The sequence below is a fragment of the Solanum stenotomum genome, chromosome 5, assembly GCF_019186545.1.
Source record: "Solanum stenotomum isolate F172 chromosome 5, ASM1918654v1, whole genome shotgun sequence".
Lineage (NCBI taxonomy): Eukaryota > Viridiplantae > Streptophyta > Magnoliopsida > Solanales > Solanaceae > Solanum > Solanum stenotomum.
The window spans coordinates 34,282,504-34,297,318 of NC_064286.1; the positions used below are offsets into that span (position 1 = coordinate 34,282,504).

At 34.8% G+C, this 14,815-nt stretch overlaps 2 long non-coding RNA genes across 2 annotated transcripts; both read right to left on the reverse strand.

Moving 5' to 3' along the window:
* Positions 1 to 5,847: 5,847 nt before the first annotated feature.
* On the reverse strand, positions 5,848 to 7,090 carry LOC125865351 (uncharacterized). Its single transcript, XR_007446348.1, has 3 exons — positions 7,046 to 7,090; positions 6,396 to 6,464; positions 5,848 to 6,025 (listed from the first exon to the last, which is right to left on the reverse strand). It is a non-coding gene; the product is annotated as an uncharacterized LOC125865351 (long non-coding RNA).
* A 1,645-nt stretch (positions 7,091 to 8,735) lies between these two features.
* On the reverse strand, positions 8,736 to 9,844 carry LOC125865352 (uncharacterized). Its single transcript, XR_007446349.1, has 3 exons — positions 9,507 to 9,844; positions 9,208 to 9,338; positions 8,736 to 9,044 (listed from the first exon to the last, which is right to left on the reverse strand). It is a non-coding gene; the product is annotated as an uncharacterized LOC125865352 (long non-coding RNA).
* Positions 9,845 to 14,815: the final 4,971 nt, after the last annotated feature.

The following is a 14,815-nucleotide window of genomic DNA, read 5'->3' on the forward strand; positions in this document are numbered from 1 at the left end:
CTCTCTCGAGCAAGCCGAAAACACATAAATAAACTTATATTTGCAACTACAAATTCATTAAATTTATCCACAACCACTAAAGGAAATCACATTTAAACTACAAATAGACTATCAGCAAGCAAGACCCATAAATTATCTTAACCCATATTCGCTAAATCACACCCCAATAATTGGGGTTTTTAGCCACACATCAAGAGATAGAGATTTATACCTAAATGAGCTTGCATTCAAATGGGTATGAATATTTAAGTCTTGTTACAGGCCAAGAATGAAGAATCCAAGAGACCCAAGTCCAAATACTTGGAGATGAAACCCTCTTCTTTTTCAAGTCTTCAAAACCCTTTCAAACTTAAAGAAAAAATATCAAAAAGTAATGTTCTATATGAAAACTATCACAATAGTTCAACTGTAAGTGAAAATTATAATAATTGTTCCACTTTTAAAACTACAACTCTAACTAGTATTTATAGCTTTCACAAATTTGTGCTGCAGTGGATCATTCGGCATCATTAGTCAGAATCACCGATCAACTTGGCGATTCTCCCTTTGGTGTAGTTCATCACTGTCTTACACCAGCATTCAGCATTGTCGTGCTCTATGTCATTGGGCGACATGGTACTGTTTCGCAGAACTTCTCGTCGATGCGCCGACTGCTCCCTTTTTCCACCGACTTGATCCTTTCCTTCAGGGCTCAACACACTGGAACAAAGGGCGAAGTAAGACCCTTCGGCGACTCACCAAGTGGACTCAACGATCCTCAGGCCTTCATTTCTTCGTTCTTTTCAGCCTTTTCGTTACTTTTTGCGACGTAGTGTCCATGCTTTCGTTCAAACATCAAATACTTGAAACTTAATGGTTTTCATCAGATAGTGAGATAAAATAAGCATTTGAGGACACAATTTCTATTATAATGTTGCCCTAAATGAGTCCAATTCTTGGACTCATCAAAGACTCACCCACATGATCTACCCTATGTATGTATGTATGTATAATGTGAAAGGTTTTCTCACATAGAAATTATAATGATTCTAGGTTGAAAGGCTTGCTCACCTATAATGAATCAAATAATGTATGAACTATTATAGCTTGAAATAGTTATACATGATCCCTTCATGAATAGCTTGACTTGGTAAGATAATACCAAGCATGGTAGCTTGAGTTAAAAGACCTCATGGAAAACCTTGGATTGAGCAATCGTACCCTTCCAATGTATCTTGAACTAAGCACAATAGAATCCTTTGCATGGCAGCTTGACTTGGTAAGGGCACATCATTTCATGGTAGCTTGGATTGAGCAATATTACTCTTCATTTATTATGTTGGATTTTCCTAGTAAGGTGCTTTCCATGGTAGCTTAATCTAGCATTGAAAGGTGCTTTTACTTGGTAGCCTTAGATTGGTAAATTGTAAGCATTCATAAGTCATGATTTTTCATGAACTATTAAATAAGTACTCTTCCATGAAATGTATGAATATGAGGGACTAATCCCTAATCAAGTTAGCATGTTTATGATGAAACTAGATTACTACAAGGAAGTATAGTAAGTATGTTTTGATATGATGTTTACTTGTAAGATGTATGCTTGACGTTTGCGTAATAAACACACAACTTCCAATTCGAGTGTCTACAATCGTACAATAATAAAGTAACTCAACCAAGGGTTGGGGTCTAGTCCCAAGGGAGTGATTTTGAGAATTAATAGAAAAACAAAATTTAGTTCTAATTAGTCATAGCTATAGACATTATAGAATATAAACATACAAAATCTAAAGGGGGTGATGCAAGCGTCAATTATCAATAGGGGTTTTTGTATTAGTTAACAATGAAAATATACAAAAACTAGATAGAGAGACGGGATTCTTGGGATGTGATAGGAATACGGGGTAAACTAAACCGTCGGGTACATCCTTTTGATAGTAAATTGTTGAGTATTTGTGACTACGCTATAATATAGTGGGAGTAAATTCTCTCTCGAGCAACTTACTCCAAATCGACTTGGTTTCTCTCGAACACCGAGTTGTCACTTTAAGTACAGCCTCCGCCTTAGCCCATTCACTCTCTCGAGCTGAATGTGTGGGAGAACGACTAGGATTCATTCTCTCGAGCTGAACCCATATCAACCCAATACCATCGGGTATCAATTTAGTAGACTTAGTTTTACGACCTCTCTCTCGAGCAAGCCGAAAACACTAAGATGAAATCATATTTGCAACTACAACTCCATTAAGTTCATACACAACTACTAAATGAAATCACATTTAAACAGCAAATAAACCATCAACAAGTAAGTCCCAAAAGATAATCTAACCCATATTCATAAAATCACACCCCAAGAATTGGGGTTTTAGCTAGACATGTAAAAGAGAAAAGAATTTATACCAATATCAGTTTCCATCAACTTGGTATGAAAGATTAAGGCTAAAACCACGTCAAGAGTGAAGAATCTTCGAGACTCAAGTCCAATTTCTTGGAGTTGAAACCTTTTGAATCTTCAAGGTCTTAGAACAAAGTCTCCAAAATCCTCTAAAACTTAAACTCTCTAAAAAACTGTAAAAAGTTCTAAGAATATATGATACTAAGCTTGAAATTTAAACCAGTATTTATAGTGTTTTGAAAATGTGCGGTGAAGGACCCTTCGGTGAAGTTAGTCGGGATTGCTGATACATTCGGCGATCCGATGTTTAGTCGATTTCATTGCCTTCATGTTGTAGCCTTTAGCCTCTTTGGATTTTGAGTCATTGGGCGATATGGTACTGCTTCGCGTGACTATTCAGCGACACGTCGACTACTCCATTTCATCGCCAACTTGACATTTTTCTTTAAGGCTCAACGCACTGGAACAAAAGGCGATATCTAGGCCGATCTGCGACATACCAACTGGGCTCGACGATCTTCAGGCCTTCATTTCTTCGTTCTTTTAAGCTGCCTTGTTCCTTCTTTTGAAGTAGTATCCATGCTTTGCCTCAAACTCCAAATACCTGAAACTTCAGGATTTTCATTAGATATTGAGACAAAATATGCATTTGAGGACACTAATTCTATCAGAATATAACCCTAAATGAGTGCAAAATGTGGACTCATCAATGCTTAGCTTGGATTGTTGCTATAGTTGCCTTCCTCGATATGTTTGACTGAAGGTGAATGTTCCCTTGCCCTGGAGATTTAAACTAAGGATGAAATCAAAGGATAATGAACATGAATTAGGACCTAAAGGGGTTTGCTTAGCTTGGGTGAGATATATGGGTTCTTATCCATGCATTGCACAAGCAAGCTTTGAGGGAACTTATGAAGTTGTTCTCTTATGTTATGTTGATGTCTCCACTACAACATTTTAGGCCTACGGCCACACCAGTAAAGTGTAGCCTAAACTAGCAAAAAGTGTGGCCTTTGATAAAAGGCGACACTTTTGGACTTTAAGCAACACTTTTTAGGGGGTGGCCTAAAGTAGCGTAACCTTTGACATTAGGCCACACTTTTGAAATGTCGCCATAGCAGCTACACTTAAAAAGCGTGGCCAAAGAGGTATAAAGGGCACGCTTTTTAGTAATTCATTAGCAACACCTTTTGTTTGATTATACTACACTTAAAAGTGTGGCCTTTGCTTTATTATTGGTCACACTTGAAGAGTGTTGCCTTTTATAGCTCATCTAGAACAACACTTTTAAAGTGTGGCAATGTTGTGTAGAATTTTTGTTGCCACAATTTTAATTTTTAAGAATGATAATTTTTATTTGTATATATCCAATAATCACATAATTAAATATTTAAATGATCCAAAGCACAAAAATTAGCTAATAAATAAATCGAAGCTATATATTTTTTCAAATAAACTTGGAGAAACATGTCTTGTACAACAAATACTTAGAAAGCGATTGCTTATAGATCTCTCCTATCAATAAATTCCACAAAACCAAATGCATTCAAACAAATATGACAATAGTACAAAAACTCTTCATCGTTCACTACAATAGATTGAGTTTACTTCTGTCCACCATTCGAATTCAATTACTAGCATTTTCCTGCGCATTCAAAATAAAATTAGAAGTTAGTGAAATAAATCATGTATTTAATATGCTCAATACTAGTCATTTTTAACAATACTTGCCAGCCCCTTCCCAATTAGTGGTACTGTTATGAAAAACAGGACTCTTAGTTGATATTAAAACATGTATTTCATATGCTACTAAGATATCACAGTAAGTAAATACAACAAAGTCCATTTTCCAATTAGTTGTTACAAAAACTATAAAATCCTAGTTCTACATGTATTCCAAGACTGTTTTGGCATATATGAATAATAAATCTGGGAGAAAAGAACAAAACACTTAAATGATCACTAATAAACTACATTTGGGCAACTCCATCAAGTCAAAGTAGAATATAGATACAAATTTTAGGAATTTCTTGTTGTGTGTGGATTAGTCACTGACAGAATAAGCTTGAATGGTGATAGATATTTGGGCAACTCCATATATCATGCCTCTGTGGCCCACTAGAAATGAAAACATGAAGATAATGGAGTTCAAATAACTCACCAATGTCACATAAAAATAAAAGAACTATATTAGCCTATGTTCATGAAGATGAACTTTCAAATAAAGCCAAACCAATCCATAAAAATAAAGTAACTGACCAAACACATCAATGCACACTTTTATCAACAGCTTGTCACATGCTTATTTAATACAAATTTAAACTACCAAATCAAAAGCCAATTGACTAAAACTTTTCCCTTAGGCATAAATGGTCTACTGGAAGACAACTCTTTATAAATTTCAACATTTTAAAGACGAGAGACATCTAAATGAAACAAAGAATCACTTGCAAAGCGAATCCATCTTGAAGACCACGCCTTCCCAAGACAACATATGCTACTGATCCACATTAAAATGCAAAAATTCATGTCAAATTTCATTCTATCAAAAGTTAAAGAAAAATGAAGCTCACAGAGGTCACAAACAATTAAGGAAAAGACAGATTCATTTATCACTAGAGAACAAACAGTTATGCAGATCACAACCTGAAAGATATAATACAAACTCATTTGAGGCCTATTATGTCAAGCTAAGTGATACTGGACAATATCTCACCCCAAACAAATGAAAGAGTATCCACATCTCTAAAAGACACAAAAAGACAGGAATCAAATACAAATTCACTATCAGAATTAGAAAAAAAATGTCCAGTATTAAAAGGGATCATTCACAACACAGAACGACCCTACCAAGGTTGAATAAATCTACACCTACAGATATGAGTGAGAACTGATCAATCTAAACATAGAAAACAAGAACAAGAACAAGAACAACGGAGTAATTTCTTTGACACCTTAAAAACCCATAACCAAAAACAAGAAAACTACTACAATAGATAGAGACAAAAAAAACTCATGGTGATTAACAAATAAATAAACCAAGCATAAGGCGAGCACAAGAAATACAAACTCAAGAAGACTAAGAACATGGAAAATAGTTGCTTTGAATGGTAGCAGATAGATATCAGTATCATAACCAACCTGAGCATGTAATTCACTGATATGAGATAACGATAATTACCATTGTTGTACTAGGTGAATATACCTCATTCTGAATGTGATGAACAAATCCTACATTATTGGATGAATTGAAGGAAATCTAGGATAAATATGCTTTAGCAGGGGATAAAGTTTTTTTATTTTTGAAGTCAAGGGCAATATATAATCTTGCCTTACTTTCCACAGAAATTGTTAATTTCTGAATGACCACTGGTCAACTAAATACCCCAGATAAAAAAGAAAGGTGTTGCAACTTACAGGGACGGTAACTGCAGGAAGTCTCAGAAGATTTGTTATTATAATAAACCGCATCAGATTTCCTGAAATATAGAATATATGAATACAAATAGTAGAGAAACAAACTTTGTATAGTTTCAACTAACTCCACAGTTTATGATATCTGCTAAGAGTTGACTAAGGGAAAAACTTGAAACTTGCAAATAAGTCTCCCCAACTTTAAGAGCACTTGGTGGAATTTTGGGTGCTGTCATGCTGAAAAAGAAGGAAGTATCAGAAATGGTGAAAGGAATATTCCCGCATATGCTCAGAAGCTCAGGATGTCAAAAACCTAACTTTGACATGTATAAGCTAACTAATCTACTGTCTACACATTCTGGACCAGCCATTTAATGTTGTAGGTATCTACATTAAAAAGTCAGTCACATGACCACATCATCTGTAAGATTATTATATCCGCTTTAGAAGTCCCACCAATTAAAAGAAGGTGGGAAACAAAAAAGAGCAGGAGAAACCGAAGAGGAGAATAATTTGAAAAATATGAGTGACTAAATGTGCACACATAAAAATATGAGAAAATATGTTCAATAACTGGAATATAGTAGCCTTGGTGAAGGTAACGTACCCAGTTGTAGGTGTCACAATGATATCCACTTTCTTGAATATCTCCATATGGAAATACATTAACCTCCGCCTGCAAAAACCCAGATAAGAGTTATGTCAATAATGTTACTTGTACTTTTGAAAGATCCATTTATGTTTGTATCTGTAAGAACTGCATACAACACTAATTGGAAAGGTTAGCATTACACAGTATATGCACAAACTAAGCATAAAAGAATATACAAAACTACTGAACAACCCAGAAATTAGAAGGGAATAGTCCTAGAACATTTTATCTTTTTCATCTTCCCATTGTGCTTTCTGAATGAAGCATTATTTTCAGGATATTAAATACTCCACCATATCTTATCAAGTCATATGCTTGGATTGGATTGGATTGTATCTGAATTCTTTCAACAACATTGTTGATAGGTTCCAAAGTTATCAACCTAAAAGTTTTGGCAACCAATTAAGTATAAAAGTAAACCTAAGGTAAGATACAACTATCTGATGTTTTCCGTCATTTTAGATGCCACCATATTTCTAGATCAATAAATCAGTTCTCAGATGACAACAATATCATCAGACCAATTCTCAGATGGAGTCTGAAAGAAATTCATGACTAGGTTAGATTGGTTTAGTGTAGGTAGCTTAAGAAACAACATGCCTTACCTAAGCCGCTGAGCAGCAACATAGTCTGCTGCAGTAAACGAAAAATGCCAGATTTGTACGTGTATCATGTCAATGTTGCTCATTTCCTGGTGACAGAAAAAGAAAAAGAAGACATATAACAAAGATGATATTAGGAAATAGTTTAAAGTTGCTCCCAATAAGACATTGAGATCTGGTAAGAGATATGTGATGTACTAGAATATTCAAAGCAAAATTGTGTACCTGACACCACAGTCTGGATTCAACGTGCACAATGATTCAGACCCAATAGAAACAATATGAGCAATGCGCATCTCATGCAGCTCTGGTATTACAATCTTTACAGTCTTCAACCACGATATAAAGAAAAATATTAGACATACTAACAATCTTGTAGAATGATAGATCCTTACAATATTGATGTTAATTGTTCAAACAATTCTAAACCAAAGCTAGAAGATACACCAGCCAAAGTCCAAGATAAAGAAATGGAGAATGTAATAACTGAAATAGGCATACTTTGCATCCATGATTTTCTTATAGTCGACTGAGAACATTCTCACACTTGTAAGATATATATGTTGAGAAGACATCATTACACCACTACAAGAGTATGTTGCTATGAGATTATCAAAGAAATAATGGTTATAACCAAAAAAAAAAAAAAAACACTGCACAACAGTGTAGTCACCTCTGCATATTTTCCAAGGCGCAGTGATTCCACAGATCGCGAGCTCCCTTGTGAAGGGAAATTAGGAACACAAGGGATGGACTAAAAGAAATGGAGACATATGATTAAATTACCGAAACAGAACTTCTTATCCACAATGATGTCCAAAATAAATAAGATGAATGTGATATGATTAATGAGTTTGAGTCTGCTGGAGAGATTAAAACTAAGAACACAATTTTTAGATGTTCTAAACATGTACATGATGTTTCAGGTTATCATATTCATTGGAAAGGTAATTCTAAAAAGAAAGACAATGAATAAAAAGGAAGAATAGATAAGATAAATACACATTCTTTGGTGGCTACCACCTTAATGGTCTCAAGGAGATTCTATCAGCACGAGAAGCCCCAAAAATTGTTGCATACGCAATGCAGTAAGATATTAATGAATCACATTGCAATTCCCTTGTGCAACTTCGATCATAAATTTATTAAAAAGAAAAATGAGACGAATAAAGCTATTAAAGCAAGAACCTGTTGGTAGAACACGTAAAGTACATTAAAAAGTCCGCGAAGACTTATCATGACATAGTTACCAGGCATACTTGACAAAAATACAACATAAAATCAACCATTTAGAAGGAAGGATTACTTTGTACTAGCATTTTCTCTAGATCATTAGAATATTTATATACCAGGTCAAACTGACTGAGTCTGCTGGCTATGCAATCTGATTGTTCGATTGTCTTGTCAATCTCATGCGAACAGTCAAGAAGTACTTAAACACTGGTTTAGCTATCATAATTTAGGCATACAACACATTGTCCATCTTAGTGGTTCTTTGTACAGTATTGCTAATTAGAAATTGCCAGTCAGGGACTTGATGGGATTACTGGTCCTTGGACAAGATTAAGTGTCAACATCTGATTGATAAATCTAAATGATGTATGCAATTCAAACTTTCCTGAACACATTTATAGTTCTTTTATATGGTCTAAAAAGATGGTTGAATAATCATTCCATATCTTTTTGCGTACCTCTGTAATTCTCATTCCTTTTCCTCAATAATAAGATTCTTTTTGTTTGTTCTTTGCCATCAGCAAGCAGATTTATGAGAAGAAAATGAGGCCAGCTAATTCTAACATTCGTTTAATTTATTTGGTTAGTCCGAAAGATAATCGGGTAACAAATGTTTAAGAGTAAGCATATTAATATTCAAATCCATGATAACTTGCACAAGTATGGTGTCCTCAACTGTTGTGGCTATTGGTCCAATAATTTCTACCGTTCCATCATCACATAATGTCCTGAATAAATAAAAGAGAGGCTATAGTGAATCTGCCCCATCCTGCAAGAAAACTTTCTTCCTTAACATGAAAAAAGAACCATTTGGAACATTGAATGTCCATGCACCCAAAACTGACTTAACAATAAGAAGGTACAAGTAATAGGTTTGATGCAATTAAATTGACCAAAGGCAATCAGTAAATGGAAATCAGTAGTCACTTTACCAGAATCAATAATCTCTCTAACTTAAGAGAATCAATATGGATTTGTCGTATCATTGAGGATCATTTGGCTGTTCATTACTTTTCAGATAAGCTTGGTTGCATTTTTCCATATTCAAATTGTGTACTAAGCCCTATAAGCATCAAAATCAGTCACAAATTATGGAACTTCACTGATATTGGAATTCTTGCAACCAACCAACAGTAATTTCAGTAACACAAGAATATCAAAACCCTAAAGCTAAATGTGTAACCACACGCAAACAATAAACCCAGAGACTTTTAAGGATAGAAATATTTACCTGATAAACCCTATTCCAACAAAATCCTTTCAATGTGATGAAGCTTTAAGACATCATCTTCTTAATTGAAGCATTTTGTTTTGTCCTTGATTAACAACGAGAAATCTATGAGGGATTTTCGTAGGTCACAGGTGAACAACCATGAAATTGAAAAATGCGTCGTTCTTCAATCTGTGAGGATCGTTCTTGAGAAATTTCAGACTTGGAGAAGAAGGCGTCGTTCTTCAATCTGTGAGGATCATTCTTGAGAAATTTCATACTTGGAGAAGAAGGCGTCGTTCTTCAATTTGTGAGACCTAAAAATTGTGATTTTTATCTGATTTGGGGAAAAGAAAGATTTACGTTTTATCACTTGTTTTTTTTTTTGCCCAAAATTGGTGGGAGAGTTAAAAATGTTGGAGGGAATTTAATATTTTAGTGAAAAAATTAAGGCCACATTTGTAATGTGTTGTTTTTACAATTATAAAAATAGGACACTTTAAAAGTGTGGCCATATATGTAAATAGTTGTTGCCAATTATATCATACTATAACAACGTTTATAAAGGGTAGCATATACCATTAAAGAGTACGCTTTACAAGTGTTGCCAATATTAGTGAAGCCAAAAGTTAAAAACTTGGGCTACACTTTAAAAGCGTCTCCAAAAATATTTTAGGCAACACTTTACAAGCGTTGTCCAGATTTAGTGTGGCCGTAGGCCTAAAATAGTGTAGTGCTCTTATGATTATACTATATGAGTATGTTGTTATGTCTGATGCCTATGTTATGCTTATGTTGATGATTTATGTTTGCCATCATATTTAGTACATTATTGTACTAACGCATAATCTTGCTTACAGTCTTATCAAATGTAGGGTTCGACGACACTGAGTTTCATCCTTGTGGCTAGGATCTTATAAGAGCAGGAAAGTAAAGATTTTATGCGTCCTCATAGCATTGAGGATTTGGATCACCTTTCATTTATGTCTTTTATTTTATGTTAAGAACTTTGTTTGGGATGCGTTCTTATGTCTTTGCAAGTATATGATGGTTTGAGACAATATTAAAGACTACCGTTTCGTTTTAAGAAAATTTGGTATTATTGGAAAATATTTTAAATTTCCTGAACTTTTCTATTATCTTATGTTATGATATACTAAGAGGCTTATATGAGACTTCTCGGAGTCTTGAAGGGGGTACCCTGGGTCGTGACATAGTAAACCTCATCTATAAATCCCTGAGGATGCTCTTCAACTTTAGAGGCATAAAAGGGTTATCTTAATAAAATCCTTCACTCTTAAAGCCACTAAATTCACACTGGGATTCACCGGAGCTACGCCATCTCTACTAACTTGCATCGTCATGACTTGAGCCAATATTATCTCCGCATTCGACATAGCTGAACGATCAATCAGAACTGTAGGAGCTTGAGGAGGAGCTTTTTGATTCACATTATCTTCCTCTTTCCGCCTAGCATTTTCCCTCGTATTAGACATGCCCTGAAAACCAACGAGTACGGATTAGGAGAAAGACCGAATAGGTTTAAACTCTATGGAACGACTTAGAGAATTAAGAAGTAAGCTTTCCTAATCATCTAATAACTTCATATTCATAAATATGACGAGATTCACACTTATGAACAAGACTCTACTAGACGTGGTTTTGAGACAATCCTAGAATCATTCTAAAGCCTTGTGCTCTGATTATCAAGTTTGTCACGACAGAGGGGTACACCCAAGATGTAACATGGCGTACTAGTCCCTGAGTGACCTAACACAAGCCACTTAGCATATAGTAACATAAAGTAAATAGAAATCATGTGAAGTCTTTATAAAAGCAAGCGAAAATCTACAACACTTTGTCTCAAACCATCTAAAAAGACATTAATAACTTTTCGGGAGGCAGCCCATACAATAGTCTAAAATATAAAATAAGTGTCATAAAGGAAAAGTGATCAATCCTCATTGCTATGAGAACTCACAAAGTCTTCAACTCTTTGCTCTACTAGATCCCTAGCCACGAGAATCAAACTCAATATTCTCGGATCCTACATTTGATAAGAATTAAGGCAGGAGTATGTATTAGTACTAAGTGTACTAAATATGATAGCTGGCATAACATTATAAGAGCATAACACAGGGGTTATTCAACAAGAGATATATACTATAATCAGAAGAGACAACAAAATAGTCATAAGCATAATCTCCAATATAGACATAATGTAAGCATTAGTCATCATAAAGCATAATCATATGTATACATAGTCAATAATTAGACCTTCATATCATAAGAGAACCACTTCAAAGTCAATACTTAGACCTTCATATCATAAGAGAACCACTTCATAAGTAACCTCGGAGTATACTTGTGCAATGTATGGATAAGACTCCATAATCCCGTCAATGCTAAGTATCCCTTTTGTCCATCATAATCATACTTACCATCTTATGTTCTCATCCTTAGCTTAAAACTCATAGGCAAGGGAACCTTCACTTTTAGTCAGCATATCAAGGATGGAAACTATAGCAACAATCCAAACAAAGCATACATCATATAAGAGAAACACTTTATAGGTAACCTTAAGTCATACTTATGCATAACATGGATAAGACCCCATTATCATACCAATACTATGTATCACTTTAAGTCATCATGCATACTAATCATCTCTATGAGATCATATTTAGCTCATCATAAAGGACAAGCGGAATCACCTCAAGTCATACATATTATGGAAGGATTATAAAGCTAAAACCCATACAATTCATCATTCATGACATAATACATATTAGGGAATCATAGGTATTTTCCTCCATGTTCATTTTAAGGAATCACAGGTATTCGCCTCTATGTTCATTTTAAGGTGTAATTTTGGTATTCGCCTCCACATCACTTAATAAAGATCATATGTAATCGCCTCCATGTCCATCATAATAAGATATAGGGATTCACCTCCATATCAACATAAAGGCTAATGGGTAATCACCTCTTGACTTGCCTTAGGAGTCACATATAAAAAGGGTAGTCACCTCACACTCCTCGTCATATGACATGGGTAATCACCTTATGTCTATTAACTTATGAATAGGGGAAATCACCTGACATCATTCTCATATAAAGGTCTTTAGGGGAATCAGCACAACCTCGTCACATTTCATAGTCCTTGGACTTAGATTCATTTTAGGTGAGAAAACCTTTACACCTAGAATCATTTTATTTGAGAGATCCTTTCATATCATATTCACGGATAAGTGTGTATATGAGAATATCCTTTCAACAACACAACAACATATAATGATCATAGACATTTCATTCTCAAAGAGTTCATAAGGCATGTACACAGCTTTCATAAAACATGCATAATATCACATCTTGTCCTTTCAAAGGTCAAGGCTCATATCAAATGACCACATCTAGAATTACTATATTACACATGGATACTATTATAACTAAAGTGATTCTATCACCTCATACAATTTATCATTCATAAGGTAGATTAGGTAGGTAAAGGTCTTTTACCATAAATCTATCCATTAATCTTCTATTCTCATATAGACTTTAGTCTCAAAGCCTTAACATACATAATTCACCTTATTAGCTTTACCTTCAAAACCCTAGAAATCAACATTCATGACTACAAGCCCTAATCTCAAATATTTTACTTCTTACAATCATCATACATATCTATATCACAAGTTATTCTAGTCACAGGCTTCATTCTTAAGCAATTCTAGTCATATATCACCATAAAAGCTCAATATCAATTACTACTAGTCATGATCCACCATATATACTTTAATGTAATTCAATTCATCTTTACATGCTTTTATTCTTGAAAATTTACTATATATATCATAAATTCTAGAAGATCATCACTAAGTCTTTAATTTCCCTCTTTACGGAACCAACCCACATTACTTCAATTTCATCAATTAGACTAGAGTTACACATGGAAAACATGTAAATTCATCATAATATCCTGATTCACTACTAATTCATTCATAAACAACCAATATCCACTCAATTGGATTCATACTCAACTTAACCCACAATATGGGAAGGAACCCTAACTTGAATCGGGGATTTCATCTTCAGAATTGGGGGAATTCTAGGGGTTCTATGGATGAAAGAATCCATGGATGAATAAACTATCATACCAAAATTATAGAGCCTTAGATTGGAATAATGGAGTCTTGACTTGACCGAGTTTGATTTTCTTCTTATGCTTCTTCACTTTCTAAAGATATGATTTTTTGGAGAGAATTGGGTTCTTTTGGTGAGCTTAAATAAGGTCTAGTATGAATGAATTTCAGGGTCTAAAGTATTTAAATAGGTGATCTAAAATAGGCTAAAATGACCTCACTTAATCCCACTTAAAATAGGAAAACCCCAAAGTGCCCCTAACTTTATTTCTTAAAACCGTCTCCATGGCACCATCGACGACCACCAACCTACAGGGCATGGATGGACCCAAGGACTGTACTGTTGGGGTGTGGGTTGGTGACTGGAACATGCTGGCCACCTACGGATGCACCCTCCGCGGGAAGTGGACTCACCCACGGGGCGTAGGTCCATCCGTAGGTCACTGTTTTGGGAAACCTAGCTAGGGTCCTTCTCAAGGACCCTTGGTTGCTTATTGGGGAGTCATACCTTGACGTTAAACCTCAAATACCTTAATTCTAAGTGCCTGAATTAAATCCCAAGGGTCTATTAAGGGAGTTTTAATGCCTTGGTGTTTCTATAGATCTAATATATGGTGCATTCATCATGTTCATGGATACTTGTTTCGTTAAACAAAGGATGTGTGGGTTGGCTTCATGTTCACGAAGCGTTGGCTGTAATCCCAAATGGTAAGTGGGGTTTTCTTCGCGTTAGTGGAGCCTTGGTCGTGTTTGTGTACGGTTAGTTGGTGTATCTCAACGTTAATAGGGCATTCACCATGATCGTGAAGAATAATTTAGTAGTGCACATTAATATTTCCCCAAAATGTGATTTCTTCCCCATACCTATATTTTTAACCATAAATTTTTCGTGTAAATGATTTCGAAGAGGTTTTTCAATATTATTCTCTTCGATAACTAAGTTTAATCACAAACCCTCAGGAGACAATTATTATTTCACGATTTTAACATCAAATTAATTTTTTAATTCAATATTTTGGAACTTTCTCATGTATTTGGGGTTTAACAATTTGTGCTATTAAGTGGGAGTTCTAACTCATTTTTTGATATGATTTAACGTGTGGTTTGATAAGTCCACAAATTGAACTCATTTAGGGCTTTATTTTGATAGGAATAGTGTCCTCGAATGTTTATTTTGTCTAAATAACT